The following is a 19,666-nucleotide window of genomic DNA, read 5'->3' on the forward strand; positions in this document are numbered from 1 at the left end:
CTAACAGGCCCCTCTTTCTACTGTCACTGGTCATCTCCATCAAGAACAACATAATGAACCCCTTTGTGGGCCCTTCAATGTGGATAAATAATGGTAGGGAATATTCCATTCTCTGAAGGGAGATTGGACAACATACTCTACCTACTACTCGGGGAAGATGGGTTCTGAAATTAGTGCAGCCTGGAATGCTCCTAGCTGTGACCACAGAATGTGAGCTCAGACCTACAGGGATGCAGAAGTTACATAGGCTCCAGTGCTGAATATGAGCCCCAGATCAAACCGGTAGGGTTCACAGTTAACAATATTTACATACTTTTCTCATATTTGGGAGCTACTCTCTTCCCTGACCCAGCTTTCTAGTCCTTTTTCCAACTATAGCATCATCTCCTCAGACAATTATTTAGGTCCACCTGCATGTTAAATGTCAGGCTCAGACAAATCTAGTAAAGTCATGGGCCCTCTAGAATATACATAAGACAGACCTATTAGAGTTTTCCAAAATGGAGACCCCAAATCTTCATCTGCAATATTCCTGCCTTAGGTTCATGATTAGTCAACAATTTGTTCTGCTCTGTATGTTAACTCTTTTTCAGTCACCAGGTTTCAGATGCTAACCGGACTTCCTTGGGCAGAGGACTCTACCATGTGTCTTGAAGCCCCAACTCTCCAGATCCCTGCCCCACTAGGAAAAGAGAGAGACAGGCTGGGAGTATGGATTGGCCTGCCAACATCCATGTTCAGCAGAGAAGCAGTTACAGAAGCCAGATCTTCTACCTTCTACACCCCACAATGCTCCTGGGTCCATGCTTCCAGAGGGATAAAGAATAGGGAAGCTGTGAAGGGAGAGGATTGGATATGGATATCTGGGGGTGGGCAATGTGTGGAATTATATCCCTCTTATCCTATGGTCTTATCAATGTTTCCATTTTATAAATAATAATAATAATAAAAAGAAACATTGAGAGTAAGAGTGAGAACAGCTAATGGTGGAGACTGAAGCAGAAAGATTCATAAAAAATCCAGGAAGTCTAAAAAGGGAAAGGAAAAAAAAACCCTTCACAATAGAAAGTCCAGAATAGAAAGAAGTAAAAGGTACAGGTAGAGTGGAAGATCATCTAAGGCAGAGAAGCTAGGGCAGAGAGGAATTGAGTGCACAAGCATCAAAGAAAAGTTGCATTTATGGGACAATCTAACAGGTGAACATTGCACATTGTTTGTAGCATTCTGGTGAAACCATGCTCTAGAAGGATTGGGATGAGCCATTCACATGGCCTTGTGAGAGCACTTGAGACTGATGGACTGGGTTGAATTTAACTCTATTAGTTAGTATGCTACAGCTCAGTCAGTAAACAAAAGGACAGCCTCAGGGATAACAATCCTGTTGACCTTGCCCTCTTGAAACAATAGAGAGTATTTATGAACCATTAGAAGTTTTGGTACTCGAAATGGGAAAATATACAGGAAGCAGGAAGATTGAGGAGGGCAAATCTGATTGCCCTCAAACCCAGCTCCTGATGTTCCTGTTCTTCCCCACTTCCACTTGTATAATAGGCAACTGGCATGTCTTGGAGGGCCATGAGTTGATTTGAGTTCACATTTTCTGGACTCTTATTGTGTTTCAATGACAATAAGGCACATTAGCCATTCATAGAAAAAAAAAAGAGAGAAATAATGTTACACTTGCGATTACCTGACCTAGACTTTCTTTTTCCTTTTCGGTGACTGTGTATCTCCCTTCTCTATGAGAGAAGAAATGACACAGACAAGTGCCTACCATAGTGACCTATTTCCCAATGATCTCAGAATGTTCAGTTTTGTGTATGTTTTAACAAAAATATTTGCCTTATATTATTGAAGTAATGTCTGCCCCTTCCAGAGAATGTTGTTGCCTTTGCTTTCCTAAAATTACAGTACAACAGCAACCAACTATTCCATGATTCTAGCATTTTTCTATTTCTCTTGCCTTCAGTCTTTTTTAATTAAAAATTTTAATAGCCCCCAGGGTGATTATCTGGGTTTGGTGCCCATAAGGAAAATCCACGGCTCCTGCTCCTGGAGTTCATTTTTCATTTTTTTCCTTTATTTTTAAAAAATTTTGAAAAATATTTATTTATTCACTTTTGTTGTCCTTTTTGTTTTATTGTTGCAATTATTATTGTTGTTATTGATGTCATTGTTGTATAGGACAGAGAGAAATCAAGAGAGGAGGGGAAGACAGAGAGGGTGATTGAAAGATAGACACCTGCAGACCTGCTTCACTGCTTGTGAAGCGACTCCCCTGCAGGTGGGGAGCCCAGGGCTCGAACTGGGATCCTTATGACTGTCCTTGTGCTTTGTGCCACATGTGCTTATGTGCTTAACCCACTGTACTACTGCCCAACTCCCCTCCCCTTTATTTTCTTTTTCCTTAAACATTTTATCTATCTATCTATCTATCTATCTATCTATCTATCTATCTATCTATCATCTATCTATCATCATAATCATCTTTCTATCTGATAAAGACAGAGAGAAATTGAGAGGGAAGGGGAAGATAGAAAGGGATAAGAGAGACACCTACAATACTACAATATTGCTTTTCCACTGGTGAAGCTTTCCCCATGCAGCTTTTCCCCTGCAGATGGGGACCAGGGCCTTGAATCAGGTTCCTTGTGCATTGTAACATGTCTACTCAACCAGGTGTGCCACCATCCATTCTGCTTTTTGATAGTATTGAGGGCAGAAATACAGGAAGTGCCTGGAAGGGACACAGACATTGCTGCATTACGCCGGAACACATATCCCCCTGGCACACCTGTTTGCCTGGGGGAAAGATACTGGTGCCTAGGAAATGGGAGTGGAGACAGGTGTGGCTGGGAAAGGTGAAGGCAGGGTATAAGCTAGACTTGTGGGCATAGCTGGGCTCTTTCTGACTAGGTCATCGTATGAGTAAGACCTCTGAGGGGCTTCTTTCTCTTGCTGTCTTTCTCTCTGACTAGGTGAGTACACCGCCAAGATGTGAGTAGAGGGAGCTCCTCTCTTTGTCTTTGTCTTTGTCTTTGTCTTTGTCTTTGTCTTTGTCTTTGTCTTTGTCTTTGTCTTTGTCTTTGTCTTTGTCTTTGTCCTTGTCCTTGTCCTTGTCCTTGTCCTTGTCCTTATCCTTATCCTTGTCCTTGTCCTTCTCTTTTTCCAGCTTCTTCTCTTCTCTTCTCTTTCTCTTGGCCTCACATGTGAATGTTCTTAATTTTCTTTAATAAAGTTTAAAATTCCTGAAAATCATGCTCTCTCCTCAATTCTTTGTTGAGATTATTCATAATGAACTTTTAAATGTTGGGGAAACAAACAGCTGGTAAATTCTCCCCAATACAATAGGGCATAAATAAATTGACAGGGGAGGGGGAGATAGAGAGGAAGAGAGACCTGATCACTGCACATGATGATGTGTGTACTCAGCTGGGTGCATCACCTCCTAGCCACTCTGCACAGTGTTTTCAAATTGAAATTTTGGAGTCAGATTTGATGGGTCAGAATCCAGTTTTATTGAAGAGGGGAAAACAGAAGATGAAGTTGAACTTAAGGTCAATAAGGATTTAGTAATACTATAGCCAACAGATGGAAAAATCTTGCATTCCTTATTGATGACTACAGGACTGTGACTGAGAAATAAAGCTTTGATTAGAAGCTTTGCGATATAGAGAGGCTGAGTATTTTTAATAGTTAGCTTACTAGTTAGGGATAATTGGGAGAAGATTAGTGCAATTTAGTTGAGGTGTTAACTACTATGTTTTACCAAGCAGAAGAGTTATAAGGAAATCTCTGACACCTGGTTTACTTCTACTGCTGAATACCATCATGGAGACTCAGTGTTGTGACTGCTGTCTTTATTCTTCTATATATTCAGTCTCTACACTTCACATTTACATATGGACAAATTTTCAACAATTATTATTGGATGACTGAATTATTTTTTATGAATGTGTAGATAATGTTATTCTGAACTACAGATTCACTGAAAGAGTACTTGACCTTGAGATCTTTAAAATATCTCCTCTTATCATTAATATGTAGACCCACTATATCTCTGATAGACATATTCTGAGACTTTATTGATTCCCCCAATAATAATTGTGCACTAATTGAACTCAGGAACAGATAGGTGATAAAGTCAAGTGAGATCTAAGTGCTGAATAACTGAGTTTTGAAGAGTGGTTATTGCTGAATCTCAAAGAAAGATAACTGCACTTATAAGGAGATGGTACAGTACGCTTAATGTCTTAAAAGGCAAGTGCTATTATAAATTATATAATGAATTTCTATTTTCTAATAAGTTCACTATTTATTAGTGTACATCAACAAACAGTAGGATCACTCTCAAGTGACTTCCTATGCCATTATGTTTGCACAGGGAAGCAGAATGGGCCTCTGCAAAAATCTTAACATTTGGCTATGACATTAGCCTGACAGAATTGAGTAAACTGTTACTGACTCATTGTTTTACAATAACAACACCACTTCTTTGCACAACATAGAATTAATGATGTGTCTTCAAGACAATCCTCTCTGGGACCACCAAGGGAAAAACACATTAAGGCCAATATCCAAAAAATTAGTCAATTCCCCCATTTTTTAAACACTCTTCTTGGAATATTATCCGAGATTACCCAGTAGTTTTTATCCTGGTCCTGGCAGTCATCCTACTGCTGCATTTCAGGTTTCTCTACTCGGTTTTAGAAACAGAAATAAAGTTTAACATAATCACAAAACAATATAATTCAGAAGGGAAGTTTGCTGCTTTGCTGGCACCTGAGTTCTGTTATCTGCAAATTGTTCATAAGTCAAAATAGAAATGAGTTGGGATGTTTTTCATACATCTGAGTAAGTGGTGGGGTGAACTCACAGCTAGATTATTGGAACAAATTTATGAATGTCTTTGCTTGCCTCAAGTATCCCATTAAAATTCAGACCTATATTCTTGATTAATTATTCAGATCATTGATTTATCATTGTAATCAATTATACTATGGAATTCCAGAAATATAACTTCATTTATCTCAACAAATATGTATATCACTGTATCCATCATTACCCTTATAGAGTATAGTGTCTCTGTACTATCAGAATGATCCCATTCCTCCCACCTTTCCACCTCATTCCACTTTTACTATGTGTGCTAACCTGCTGCGCTACCACCTAACCCTCATCCCACTTTTATTTAGAGGATTTTTTCTTTTTTTTTTCCTTTCTTTTTTCTATTTGAGAGTTAGTTTTGCTGCATTTTCCTTGGGATTTTCTTATAATATTGTGCAAGTACCAGGCACAGAGTGTCCAAGTGGGACTAGTGGGTAAATTGGAAGAACAGCCAATGTTCATTGAACATACTGTTCAGTTAAGATGCTTCCTGTGTAGCTGGAGAATTCTTAGTACCCAGTAGCACTTACAGACTTACAGGATGTGTAAACCAGACATGTCAGTCTCCAGCAGGCATCCTGGTTCTCACTACCTGCCAGAGGGTCACATTTAGCCCCAGTTCATTTCATGCAGTAACAAAAGCAAGGTTTTTACCACACATTTCATGATGGACACTTGGTAAAACAGTTTATTGGGTATCTCTGTTTGATACTGCAAAGTTCCTTTCTGTGTGAGTTTGGCATATCTTGCTACTTTATTTCTTTTCCACATTTTGACAAAATTCCCTCTATTGTTGTAAGAAACTCTGTATGTAATCTTAGCTTACATGTTTACTGACCATTAAACATGCCAGGCTGGAAGATGGTTAAGTGCACTTGATTAAGTGTATATGTAACAGTATGCAAGGACCCAGGCATAAGTCCCTGGCCCCTGCAGGGGGGAATCTTCACAAATGATGAAGTTCTTCTGTTGGTGTTTCTCTTTCTCTCTCCCTCTTTATTGCTCCCTTCCCTTTCAGTTTCTTTCTTATCAAATAAATAAATTAAAAAACACCAGACTGATGAGAAATATGGTGGGTCTATGAGCAAGGGTAAGGAACAGAACTTTGAATGGTGAGCACAGTGTGGAATTAATTATATCTCTATAATCTTATAATCTTGTAATACACTCTACTAAATTAATAATGAAAAAGGAAATGAAGGCAAAATAAATAATATGTACTAGATATATTAGGCTATACTATAAAATGTTAAAAACTAAAAAAAGGAGAAATGAATAAAAACTGGCATCAGCTGCCACATATGGGGTCAGACATCTTTGCCTGAATGAACTAGATGCTTTTCTGGTATGTGCCTTTTCATTTTCCTGACTAAAAGTTGAAAATACTTGAAAAAACTCAATCTATGAGGAATACTTTGATAGAATGAGGGAGAAACAGCCTTTAATGATGAAATACAAGTCACCCATTTGAGTATTATAAGTACAAAAAGAAAGATGTCATGGGACATAGACTCAATGAAGCAACTCATCAAATAAAAATAATTATATTGTGTCCTTTGGGACAAAATGGATAGAACTGGAGATAAGTATGCTTAGTGACATAAGTAAATAAGTGAAGGGCAGTTAACAGATGACTTCACTCATATGTCGAATATAGAGAAATGAAAAATATGAACTTGAAAAAATATATAGTCAGCCCATATATAAAAATCTGGGAGAACTATGGTGGTTATCATTGGAGGGGGGCGTGCAAAAATCTTTGGTGGTGTGGGTGGTATTGAATTATACCTCTTTTATTTTATAAATCTCTATTAAGTCACTAATAAAAAAAGAGAAAAAAAGGAATATAGCTGCTAGTGCTGCATGCAATAGCCAAGATTTGGAAACAACTCTAGTGTTCACCAACTGATGGATAGTGTTCTGGATACACTGTGGAATGCACAGCTATGAGAAAAGATGAAATCTTGCCTTTTCTATAAATGGATGAAACTGTAAAGGGTCATGACAACTGAAATTAGTTGGAAGAAGGAGGGTAAATGCCAGATAATTGCTCTTATAGATAGGATGCAGGAGACAAAGAGGGAAGTATAAATAAATCCTTGATCACTGCCTGCAAATAAGAGGTTACTAAGAGGGGAGATAGGAAGGGATATTGATGTTCTAGAGGGAGGTGGTGCTGTACTGCTGCACCACTCTCCCTCTCTATCTCCTACTACCGTTTCTACTTTTGGCTGTCTCTATCCAATAAATATATGGAGATCATTTAAAACATTAAAGAAAGGAATTAATAAGATCAAGGGCCCTTTGTAATATACCTAAAATTGATTTCCTAGCTTCTTCCAACAAGAAGAGCCCAAATATCATCAGCTATATTCTTACTTTTAGGTTCTTGATTATTAAACATTTTGTTTTGCTTTATGTCTTAATGCTTTTTAGCCACTAAGTTACAGATGCTACTGTGATGTCAACCTGACTTCCCTGGGCAGACAATATCACCAGTGTGTCCTGGAAGTCAACCTCCCCAGAGCCCTACCCCCACCAGGGAAAGATAGAAACAGGCTGGGGGTAGGGATTTACCTTTCAATGCCCATGTTTAGTGGAGAAGAAATTACAAAAGTCAGACCTTCTACCATCTGCAGCTCATAAATATCTTTGGTTCATATTCTCAGAGGGATAAAGAATAGGGGACTTCCAAAAGAGGGGATGGTATACAGAACTCTGGTGGTGGGAATTGTATGGAATTGTATCCCTTTTATCCCACAGTCTTGCTGATAATTAACAAATCACTAAAAAATAAATAAAAGATAAAGTCGTCTATTTTGCTACAACATAAATGGAACTGAAGGAAATAATTCTATGTGACATAGACTAGATGGAGGAGTAATGTTGAGTGATCTCATAGATGGGACTTAAGTAATAAGCAAGGGAAAATATAGGATGGAACTTTAATAAACTATGATCTACTTCATCAGATTTAAGGAGTTAAAAGAAGGGAAGTAGGAGGGGTAAGAAGGGGTTGGGGACCCAGTGTCCAGTGGTTGTGACACCCATCTTGGGGAGATGTGAAAGTATATGTTCATGACAATAATAGTCTTATGAAGAAAGCATTTCCTCCATAAGTAGTAACAATGATCTTCACTAGAGTGGAAAGCAGAAATTACTTGTGTTCATTGGAGTAAAATTTTCAGTTGTTGCCAAGCTTCTTTTGTTGATCTATTTGTGCAACTTGAGCACATGCCCTATCTTTCTGGATACAACAGAGAGTGATTTCAGTAGTTGTTGATGTCCCATAGACCACTCACTGGTTTTTTAGGAATTCTACTCATTTGTTCAAATTTCACAGCTGTGTTCAACTTCAGATTATTTAAAAGACCCAGGAATGATTAGTTATTATTTACCACTAAGCTTCAGATGTGGACCAGAATCTACTTCATGAAAAAAGTCCCCCCTTTTTTTTTTAGAATCTCAGAGAAGAATGGGATCATCTTATTAAAGATTAATAATAAATTCATGCAGTTTAATATATTTTAATAATTTATAATAATAGTAGTTTAATAAATTTGTACAGTACACTTTGAGAAGCTGGGCACATGTTCTGTTCTTATATCGCAGTTGGGTAAGCACAGCAAGAGGTACTGGAAGTAAGAGAAGAGGGTGGAAACAGTCGCAGGATCTGGAAATTCAAGGTACAGGGGGCATACTAGGGAAGAGGAAAAACCAATGGGCTCCGGGTTCAAGTCCCAACTTCTTGTCTACTGGCCAAAAGTCTGAGCATTTCTGTCACATCTTGAAATCACTATCAACCCCCAAGTTGTTCTCTCTACCAGTTTTGTTGCCTCTCATAGAAGCATCTCTCATATAAGCACCCAATCTAATCATTCTTTTTTCAATTATGCACAAGTCAGTTATCTTAAACTTGCCTCTTCGATCAGAGTCTGGGCTATGTATCTGATAAGACAATGACTTATTTTTCTAAATGACTTATAATTGCTTTACTTGCTTCTTTTCCCTTATCTCAGAAGTCTTATTTTAGCAGAAAAAGTCTATCTAATATAATATGCAATAGTGGTATACTTATTTGGGCTGGGTCTGAAGTGTAGCAATAATTACTACAAGTGCTGACTGAGTAAGAATATGAAAGAGGAAGGAAAACCACAATTTACCTCTTTTAAATGCATTTTTAGAAACAGTAGGTTTAATGTTGTAACTAAAGATTTCTTCCTTTCTCCCTTTTTTCCCTTCCTTCCTTCCTTCCTTCCTTCCTTCCTTCCTTCCTTCCTTCCCTCCCTCCCTCCCTCCTTCCTTCCTTCCTTCCTTCCTTCCTTCCTTCCTTCCTTCCTTCCTTCCTTCCATATCCACTGAACATTTAATGATGTACCAGGCATGGGCTGGAACTTGAGAACACAGTGTGCTAAAATAATCTTCTTCATACTTAGTCTGGGAGAGTACAGGTAAGCCAGTAACACACTTTTATATTAATGATATAATTAAGATGGAGTCTTATGACTGATATGAGAAGCAACAGAAGTCATATCTAAGCTGATCAAGGAGGCAGAGTGCTTCCACAGGAATAGAAAGGAGATGAGAAATAGAAAGAGCCTCTTTTGTTCTCTCTGTAGCCTGCCTATAAGTGGTTAAAGCAGACACTGCTTGCTGTTTTTCCAGAAAGCATTTCCCCCTTTGTTATTTTTCAAAGAGACAGTTTTGTAAGCTATTGGCTGTTGAGTCCTAGAAAATGAGGAATACCATTTCCGCTTTGCCATTTTCTGGATATTGGCATTTGTTTTAGAAAGTGTCTTCTAAGAAAAGTCACATTTGTACTTTTTGGCTCTAACTTTAAGATCACTGTGCCCTTTTGCTCAACAGTACTTATGAATCATTTGATAATGAAGGATTCATGAGATCAGACTGTCAAAGTTTTCATCGTGTATCCAGGGTTGGATGGGAGGTGAGGTTGCAGCATGATCTGAGGGGTTATCATAGACACCCTTTAAAACTGGTACACTAGGAACCTGGCTAGATAAAGTCACTCCCTTTACCTGAGACAGCTGGCACTAGCAGTAGGGTGGTGTCTTGTTTTGAAATTGTGCACATGTGGTTGAACATTGGCAGGGCCTACAAACCACCATATTTCCATACAAGTATTATTTACAGATCCCCACCACGTTATCCCCTCAGAGTATTGCTAATTCAGTTAAAACCATTGCAACATTTGCTAAGGACACTTCCACCTTCCTGGCATGCCTTTGTCTCTCTCCACCCCCTTTCCTAGCCAATCCCATCCCGACTTGCCACTTCCAGAATTCTCCTATAAATGTCGTTCCTGTTTGCTCCCTCTCTTCTCTTTCTTCCCCTCTCTTTCCCCCTCTCCTTCCCCTCTCTTTCTCTTCCACACCCAGACCTGGAGAAGGGCTGGCATGTATAGTGGGCAGTGACCATTTTTCTAGCTCCATGTGGCCTAAACCTCTGTGCTCATACCCAACTCTGGGGTGTCCATGTGAATAAAGAATTGCGTTCTGTTCAGCCATGAGTTCCTGGTCTCTTCTCTCTCCCATGGTGCACAGACCAACAGTGTCTAGAGTTGGTTCTGCCATTTTTTCAGTTAGTTTGGCTTTGGTACACCTTTTCCTTTTTATGACTATGAATTCTCTTAATAGAGAGCTTCAGGAAGGTCATATATTCTTGACATTCCTGAGCCATTGATAGTGGAAATGAGATGAATGCATAGTGTGAAAATGCCCCATATAGCTAAGGATGCCTCTCTGTTCCTTATAATCTGAGTGGAGGTCTAATTCCAAATGGTAAAGATGTTTCTCTTCCCCTGATGTCTTTGGTTTGAAAATCCCAATGGAATTAGATATTCTTAGATGCCAGTGAATTGTCATGTAACCAACCCTAGGAAGAATATTTCCCTTTGGCCCAGAACCCAGTGATAGTGATTGCTGTGTGTGAGTGATGCCCTGAGCCTATCTTTAACAGGATTCAGGAGAAGGCCTCTTCCTTCAGAAGGAGCTCACAGAACCCAGGAATGACATAGACTGGAGATAATGGGGCCCAAAGCTGACCCTACTCGCTGCTTTATTTGCAAGTATCTATTTAAAAAATCTTTGTGGTGGGAGATGTGCATGCTTACTTGGGGCTGGGTCCTAGCAAAGCATGCAAAAGTGGCCGTTGGTTTTCTTTCACTTCTCTTAGGAATTATGTCCCCTCTCTGTCATTCATTACTTATCTGGTGACTTTTAGATTCCTTCTGTTTTCCAGAAATCCTCACTGTCTGGATCAGTCTCAGTCCAGTATATTGTTCAACAGAACTTTCTATGATGATGGAAATGTTCCATATATACTTTGTCTAATATGGTAGCCACTAGCCATGTGTGGCTACTGGATATTTGAATGTGGACAGTGTGAGAGTGGAAACAGATTTATGTTATTTACATAATTTACATTTGAATGGCCCATTTGATTGGTGGTTAGTGGACTGGACAAAGTTCAGTGCTTCAGTCATCTTAGTCTCTCCAGGGAATATAAAAATCACACTGTCTTATATCACAATTCTAAGGTCCTCTTCTTAGAGAACTATTATCAAACTAATCTGATAAACAAATTCCTGCCTACAAATTAAGATTGTACACCTCTAAGGTAAATACCTAGTTTTTGATAGGAATTTGAAGGACTATGGCAGGCAAACAAGATGGGTAAAAATGTTATGAGCATGGAGCTCGTCTATGGATGGGCATATTCATCCCAGTGCTTTGGGATGCTCTTATCCTCTTGCATTGTGGGGAGAGTTAAGGTCAGAGATGTGCAGATGGGAGCCTGGGAAAGGAATGGAGGTGGAGGACTGGAATGGGCAGAGGCCCAAATATGCCAAGCTCTTACAAAAGAACCTGGCATACCAACAAGTGTGGCATTCTGTTCCACTCTGGGGAGGAGGTGCCAGGGAGAGATTGTTGGGGATCGGTGATCATTAGACTGGAGCAAGATTGAAGGGTTAACAGTTCAGCCAAAGAGATAAGAAACCAGATTGAGGTCCACAAAATGAACAGTAACACTTTTGGCAGGAGTCTTGAGCAGACACTGAAATTCTACAGGTAACTCTACCCACCTCTTTTTTTTTTTTTTTTTTTTTAGGAATCATGATTTTGTATTTGCTTAATGAACATTGCATTTTTTGATGTTCTTTGCCTTTCTGTTTATCTTGAGTTTTTACCTGTGTTTTCCAAAATACCTACTGGCATCAGGAAGTGCCTTTCAAATCAAACACTAAGTTGGGTAAAAGGTGGAAGGTAAAGGATGGTGGATGCAGAGAAAGGTAACCAACCAAGAAAATGAAAGAAGCTCTGGAATGTGAGCAGGAAAGCCCCACAACCACCCTAGAGTTCTGGGGACTTACTCTCAGGATCTCTGTTGTGAGTTTGCACTACAGGTAAGTATGTTACTATAGGGGCCAGGAAAAGGTACACCCAGTAAAGTGCATACCTTACCATGTGCAAATACCAGAGTTCAATTCCCTGGCTCCCAACTGCAAGGGTGTGTATGTGGGGGGGGGGGGAGAAACTTCACAAGCAGTGTAAGAGTATTGCAGGTGTCTCTCTTTTTCTCTCTTTCTCTATGTCCTCCTCCCCTCTCAATTTTTCTCTGTCCTACCAAATGAAAGAGAGGAAAAGTAAAAGAGAAAGAAAGGGAGAAAGATAGAAAGGAAGAAAAGAGGAAAAAAATGGTTGCCAGGAGTGGTGGATCCCTTTTCAGTCTATGCTCTGATGCTCATGGAGAAATTAGACCTAGTACTCAGTGTTCCCCTTTTCTCCCATGTTTGTCTCTAACTCAGATAAATCTTAGTAGGAATTTGGCATGAAAGAACAGAAATCTAGAAAGGATAAACTTGAATTTGGTTGGCTGGGTTGATGTACCCTTTACAATGTTACCAAACACTCCTGGGTAGGGCATTTGTTTAAACATTTTAGAGCTTTATGGCAACTACTCTGCAAGAACTTGACAAACATTCTTGCTGGACTGAGGAAATTTAGAGTGGTAGTTCTTCATGGGTGTAAATTTACTCCTTCCTCCCTCACCCCTAGAACATTTGTCCTTGTCCACAAGCATCTTATTTATTATCACTACTAGTCATGACTGGTGGAACATGGCAAATTTTGACTTTCCTATAGCCTTAAATTATGTCTGAAAATGTTGGTTGCTGCAACTGAAATAGAGAACTATCTTACTTGCATTTTTTAAAAAAAGTTTTACTTACTTATATCAGAGAGAGAGAGAGCGACAGAGAGAGACCAAGAGACCAGAGTACTGCTGAGTTCTGGTAAATGGTGGTGCGTAGGATTGCACCTAAGACCTATGGAGTCTCAGGTATGATGTTCTGGTGCTCTACTTCTGTGATATCACCTTGACCTCCCACAGGTATCTAATGAGTAGAGGGCAGTGATGATGCTGAGCACCCTAAAATGCACAGGACAACACCTACAATGAAGAATGATCTGGCACAGAATGTCAACAAAGATCTAGTTGAACCTTTGGCCAGAGGCAAAAACTTAAGGGTTGAGTGTTGACAACGAAGTAGCAGACAGCCCTTTAGGAGCTATTGCTTTTTCCAATGCTGGAAAACTAGTCAATACCCTGATGTGAACTGAGGAAGTACTAGGATAATTTTGGCTGGAATCCCTTTCTAGTAATAACCTAGTCAGTTTTCATAGTTTGCCTAAACTTCCTGAGAAGGCCAGAAGATTGTGTCTGAGGCTCAGTGGGCCATGGGGTCATGAAAGGATTTCTTGTCAATAATAGATGGGGAAGATCAGAACCCATTACATATATGAGTCTTTTTCATAGTTCTTTCAGTGGGATGGGAGGGAGGTGACAGTAGCAAGGAATTATTAGCATGCTGATGGAAGATACAGAAAACCATGACAAAAACTAATGTAGAGCTGGTTGGAACAACCATAGCCAACACAATAAATTTTTTCTTCTAATTTTATTTAAAAATTTTATGTATGTATATATGTATGTATGTATGTATTTTTACTGGAGCACTGCTCAGTGCTGGCTTATGGTGATGCAGGGGATTGAACCTGGGACCTTGGAGCCTCAGAGATGAGAGTCTCTTTGCATAACCCCTACACTTCTTCTAATTTTAGACATAATATAATCATTGTTGAAAAACCTCATATATACAGAAAAAGGTAAAGAGAAAATAAATCTCTTTAATTGCAGTCCTAGGAGATACCAGCTATTGATAGTTGTGGTACTTTCTTTGATACAAACAGAGAATAGTTTTCTGAATAAGACATGCTGGAATGATTAAAAAGGGAGTAAAGAATAGATGAATGTAACAATGTGTGCATTATACACTTTTTTTAGTCTCTCTGAGAAAAAAAAGATAATTGAGACCCTGCCCTACCCTGTATTAAATGGACGGTAGGATAGCTGGATGTATGATTGAGTTCCTCTTACCTTCAGGGTTCCTGAGGAAAGCATCCTTAGTATTTGCCTCCAGGAATAGATGAACTCTTTAGCTGTAACAGGAGATGACTCATTTTAGCTTAAAGATAACAAAAAAGGAGATTCTGTTACTGACTCACTTTGTAGCACTAGCTTGACTAGAATCATTGCAATTCAGTGACAAGAAGAAAACAATTCTAGTGTTCTGGAATTGCATTTTTACATATTTTTTGGAACCTTATTATAAAGTATCCCAAATTTATAATAGAAAAGTTGTAAAAATAGTAAAAAAAAATCTCATTATACCTTGAAGCTAGATTTAGAGTGGTTAACACTCTAAAATGTGATTGCCACTCTATATCATTTGATTTATCATTTTCTTTCTTTTAAACAGTTTACTATCTGTTTCAGAATAACTTGAAAACAAGTCATTGTACCTAAACATTCAATATATTTTTCTAACAAGGCTATCTTGTTACATATAGTGTAGTGATTAAAATCAGAAAAATTAACTTGGGTAAGGGACTATTATCTAATCTGCAGGTTTTATTCAAATATTGCAAGTCAAGTAAATTGTGATTAGAGTTAATGAAATTTGATCCTGGAGACACTGAATGAAATTCATTGGCAGAACTTGTTTTGGTTGTTCCTGAATTCAGGGAATTATCTACCGAAATTCAAAGGTTGGGTATGGCTATACCTATAGATATAATTATAGAATCTACCTGTTTGCATTTATTTATTTATTTATTTATTTATTTATTTATTTATTTATTTTTCTATCACATAATGTCATCTATCTATCTATCTATCTATCTATCTATCTATCTATCTATCTATCTATCTATTTATCTATCTATCATCATCAGGAGCCAGGGAGGTTTTCAAAGTGTGAATAAATTGTGGTGAGTTAAGGATTATTCCCTGGACTCTCAGGCATAGATTTACATGGGCTGGATTGTACCCTTCAGGAATGAAGTTTCCCAACTTACTTCTCCCAATCTATATGACTCCAAGTTTTTTTTAAGGCATTTTACTTATTTTTAGATAGAATCATAGAGACAGAGGCAAAGAGTAGATGAAGGAGACCACAGCAGTGAAGCTCCCTTCAATGCAGTAGAGGCCAGGCTTGAACCTGGGTCCTGCACAGAGCAAAGCAGTACATTGTCCAAGTGAGTTATTTCACTAGCCATTGTGGAACACACGTTTTAAACTCTGGGAAATAACTTAGTTCTATGAGGCATGAGATGATAATTATTAATAGTAAGATAAAAATGATTTCAGGGCTTTAATATAATGTAGACTACTATCTGCAATTACTTTTTAAAAAATTGCTTTGATTTATAGACAGAAATTCTTAATTAAGTGTCCAATTCTGTCTTGTTTAGTCTCACTAGAATAGCATTATAATTTTCATGTTTTCAGAATCCAGATTCCTCTTGAGTAATTTAGATATGAATATTGTCTCAGCTGATGGAGAAGGAAGTGATGGGGAAGGGAAAAGAAGCTCTGGACACCTACCAGTAGCTTCATATCACTGAGAATATCTTTTTTTATCTCAAACATGCTACTTTGTCAACACTACTTCTGGTGGCATAATGAATTAGTAGAGAGTTCAGATATCTTTGCAATAAACTTAAGGTAATGATGATGACATGATGAGAGACATTTGAGTACAAAACAACCAGCTCCAGAGCATTTGATAATGAGCTGTCTGGTGTATCTGGAGCTTATAATACACATCTGGGACATCTTTCTGAGAAGACACCAATTTTTTTTTCTCTAGAGGTTGCAGTGATACTGAGGTTTTTTTTTTTTTTTTATTAAAAAGCTGAACATTCTAAAATGCATTTTAGATTCTGGGAATCAGTTCAGAACTTTGAGTCTTTTTTTCACAATGTCCTATTTCTATTAGAACAACTGCTGATTTGGTCCTTCTCCCTCTCCAATAAAACTAGGCTCCTTTTATGCTCTGGCAGGAAATCCTAAGGGATCAGTAGAAACTAAGGAAGGGTAAAGAGGAGCGGAAACACAAGATAAGGACTAGATTGAAGGTGGGAAGTCTAGAAAAATGAATAGCAGCCAGTGAAGGCTCTGGGGCAAGAGATTATGTGGTCTTGTTAGTCACATCTTCGATTCACCTCACACATAACTGAATGCCAGGCTGTGGTCTCACTTCATTAATTTATCTGTTTATTGATAGGAAATTTTAACAAAAATTCCTGGCACACATTTTAGTTCTTCTTATTCTGTCCCCTAATTATTACAACTTTTCTTGTCCTGTACAATAATTGTGGGGCTGACTCTTGTCATTTTCTTGTCAAAAACAAACAAAAAAACCAAAACCAAAACCACAAAACAAGTATGTGTTGGGTTCTACCCCAAATGATGTAAATGGGAAAAGAATAGATGGGGTACCTATTTCCTTCCCTCCCTGTGTTTCTTCTGGCTTAGTTCCAGTAATGTTTATGTCTTCATTATAGAAGCTCTACTTCATGACTCCAATAATCACAGAATGTCAGCAAAATCCCTCCCTTCCCATCTCCTTACACAGAGAAAGTGGTAATGAATTCCCTAGTTAGTTGTCTCATTCTTGCCAGTAGGTATGCAAATTATCTTTTTATTATAGTTTCTTAAAAGTCCTATCTGAGTAAATCCTATTTTTTCCAGTTTGACTCTAAATGATAGTCTTTGAATGTAAGCAGATTATTTTCTGATTGCTTTGTATAGGTTAGAAAGAATTACAGTTTTATTTGCAGTTTCCAATACTAAATTACTCCCATGCATAACTTAACAGAAGTCTATAGGGTAAAATCTTAGAGATTCAGTCCTGTGTATATTATAGAAAAGACCCACCTGATTTCTGGCAACATAATTAGAAATATGGTATCTAGAATGAGAGAGGTATTAGCACTATTTTAGGCTGCTTCTATTTGTTTCCACTTAGAGTTCTGAGCCCCGTTCTAGGATTCCCAGTTTAAGATGAAACATACTAGTTATATTGGAATCTTTGAAGTTCTTTTATAAAGAGTAAAGTTCAGAACTTTCTCCACATATTTTTGATTTTCTGGGTGATAAATTCTCCATTGTACCTGCTATTGTGCAAAAGCAGTCACAGAAAATATGGGAATAAATACACTTGACTGTAGGCCAATAAAACTTTATTGACATATATAAATGCCTTGCTAGTCTAAACTTGCTCACTTCTTCTATAAAGGGAAAAGTGGATTTATTCTGAGTGTGTTCAGGAGCAGAAGCTGGAAAAAACCATAAAGACGTAGATTTGTGTTAATTCTATAGGAAGATATTTCTAAAGGTGGTTACTGCTTTCATAGAATAATCTGTTTTATGAAGCAGTGGGTTATTTTGTCATTGGAATAGTCCAAAGGAGAGGCTGAATGTTGGAGAGTAATTTTCTGCCAAGTGTGAAAAGAAAGTTAGATGATATGGGAGGTAACATAGCTTCTCACTTATATATACATTTTTCTGTGTATGTATATTTCAATTACATAAAACATTAATTTTAATAGCACTTATATAAGTTTATCCCTGTCCCAACTATTACAACTATTCTTTTCCTGTACTTATATATATACACTTACATAAATACTATATATACCATGCAGCACTATATATTTATATATGCATAGTACTGCATACACAATACACTGTTTTGAATTTGTGTTTCTAAATTCATGCAATTGTCTTGTATATATCATTGCAACTCCTTTCCCCTCCATGCTGAATATCTAGTAGAGTGCTTTCAATTTGGTGTGTGTGACTAATCATGCTTTTTCTACTTGGTGCTTTAAATAAAATTTTGCCAACAAATTAATTGAACTAATTTGTCTTTAATGCAGTCATCACCACTAGTCACATTAAATTAACTTAATTGCCTCTAATAAATTTCAACATTTGAAGATTTTTCACTGACAAGAATAGGCATACTAGTCAACATTTATCAAGCACTAAAAATATGCCAGCTATTGTGCTAAGAACTTTATATGTAGTGTATTATTTAATTTGGTCCTTAAGCCTGTGAAGCAGTTACTAGTTCTACCCCATTTTACGGCTGAAAAAATTTAAATTCTGGTAAAGTATAATTTGATGAAATTTCCAAAGCTCTTTCTTACTTACAGACACTAGTTCACATTCAGCCTTTAGTTCTGACAAATTGTCAGATAAAATCAGAGATTCAGAAGGAAGCCTCAAGCATTCTGGCAACTAATATAGACATTGATGACAATTTGAAGATATGTTGTGGATCCTTGGGAGGGAAAATAACCCAATAAAGTACTGACAAATCACTATGGATGGGCAGGTCAAGATAGTATTATCAAACTGGGAAACCAGAGACAACAGATAAAAAAGGGTGGGAAAAGCTAATTCAGTTAACACAAAAATAAAGACGATAAACAACAACCTGTGGCTTCATTCCATTTTCCCTGTTCCTGAATTACAGAGAAAGGAAGAACCTAAGTACTATTCTCCAGTCCCAAGTATCAGGAAATCAATATTTATAGCAAGTGCTGCTACATATCAAGTGCCTAATCTCCTACATGGCAAAGATAAGCATGCTAACTTGGGTGAAGGAAATAGGACTTGTTTCAATGGAGAACTATGAGAGTGGCTAGGAGTGCAGTGAACCATCAGAACATTCCAAAATTTTTATTGAGATTGAGACCAAGAGAGGGAGCAAGAGTGCTATGTATGGGTCAAACAGCATAAAGCCCAATGAACTATCAGGTCCAACAGGCAAATACAGACTGGGAATTAGAGACAAGTTCAGAGTAAACACAGATCCAGAGAAGGAGGTAAAAGAATCCTTAACTTTGTTTGTGTCCTTCTGGATGCCAGATATAAGGAGTGTACCTATTTATCTTTCCTCAGTCACTCTAAGTCTAACCCTTTCTAATAAAATAAGGAATGTAAGGGCTGGATTAATGCAAGAGATCTGCACTCTATAATGATGGCCCTTTGGTCACTACCAGGCCATCCTATCATCCTGGGCCTTAGTCATGGAATCTTGGGACTCCCACATAGTTATGATGGTCCTAGACCTCTAACAGACACCTCTCTTCACCATCACTGGTCATCTTTGACAGAAACATCATAAACCCTCTTGTGGGCTTTTACAGGACCTTGCCTTCAATGTAGAACAACAATGATCAAAACTGCTCTGCTCTCCAAAGGGAGGTTGGGCCATCATACCCTGACACTCAAGGAAGACTGGTCCTGAAATGAAGGTAGCCTAGAATGTTCCTATCTATGAACATGGAATGTGAGCTCAGACTGACAGGGATGCAGAGGTTACACAGGCTCCTGTGCTAAA

The 19,666-nt window shown here is 38.0% G+C and overlaps 1 protein-coding gene across 4 annotated transcripts in view; it reads right to left on the reverse strand.

Moving 5' to 3' along the window:
* Positions 1–19,666, reverse strand: part of PRLR (prolactin receptor) — a 290,378-nt gene that overhangs the window by 70,965 nt on the left and 199,747 nt on the right. The window contains exon 2 of one of the 4 annotated variants that reach the window (XM_060191221.1): positions 14,347–14,408. The exons of 2 other annotated variants lie outside the window; for them this stretch is intronic. The gene's annotated coding sequence lies outside the window, so the exon portion shown is untranslated. Of the gene's footprint in view, positions 1–14,346; positions 14,435–19,666 lie in introns of all 4 variants that reach the window. One more of the 4 variants, XM_060191220.1, reaches the window with a different exon arrangement.

Source organism: Erinaceus europaeus, chromosome 5 (assembly GCF_950295315.1).
Source record: "Erinaceus europaeus chromosome 5, mEriEur2.1, whole genome shotgun sequence".
NCBI classification, from domain to species: domain Eukaryota; kingdom Metazoa; phylum Chordata; class Mammalia; order Eulipotyphla; family Erinaceidae; genus Erinaceus; species Erinaceus europaeus.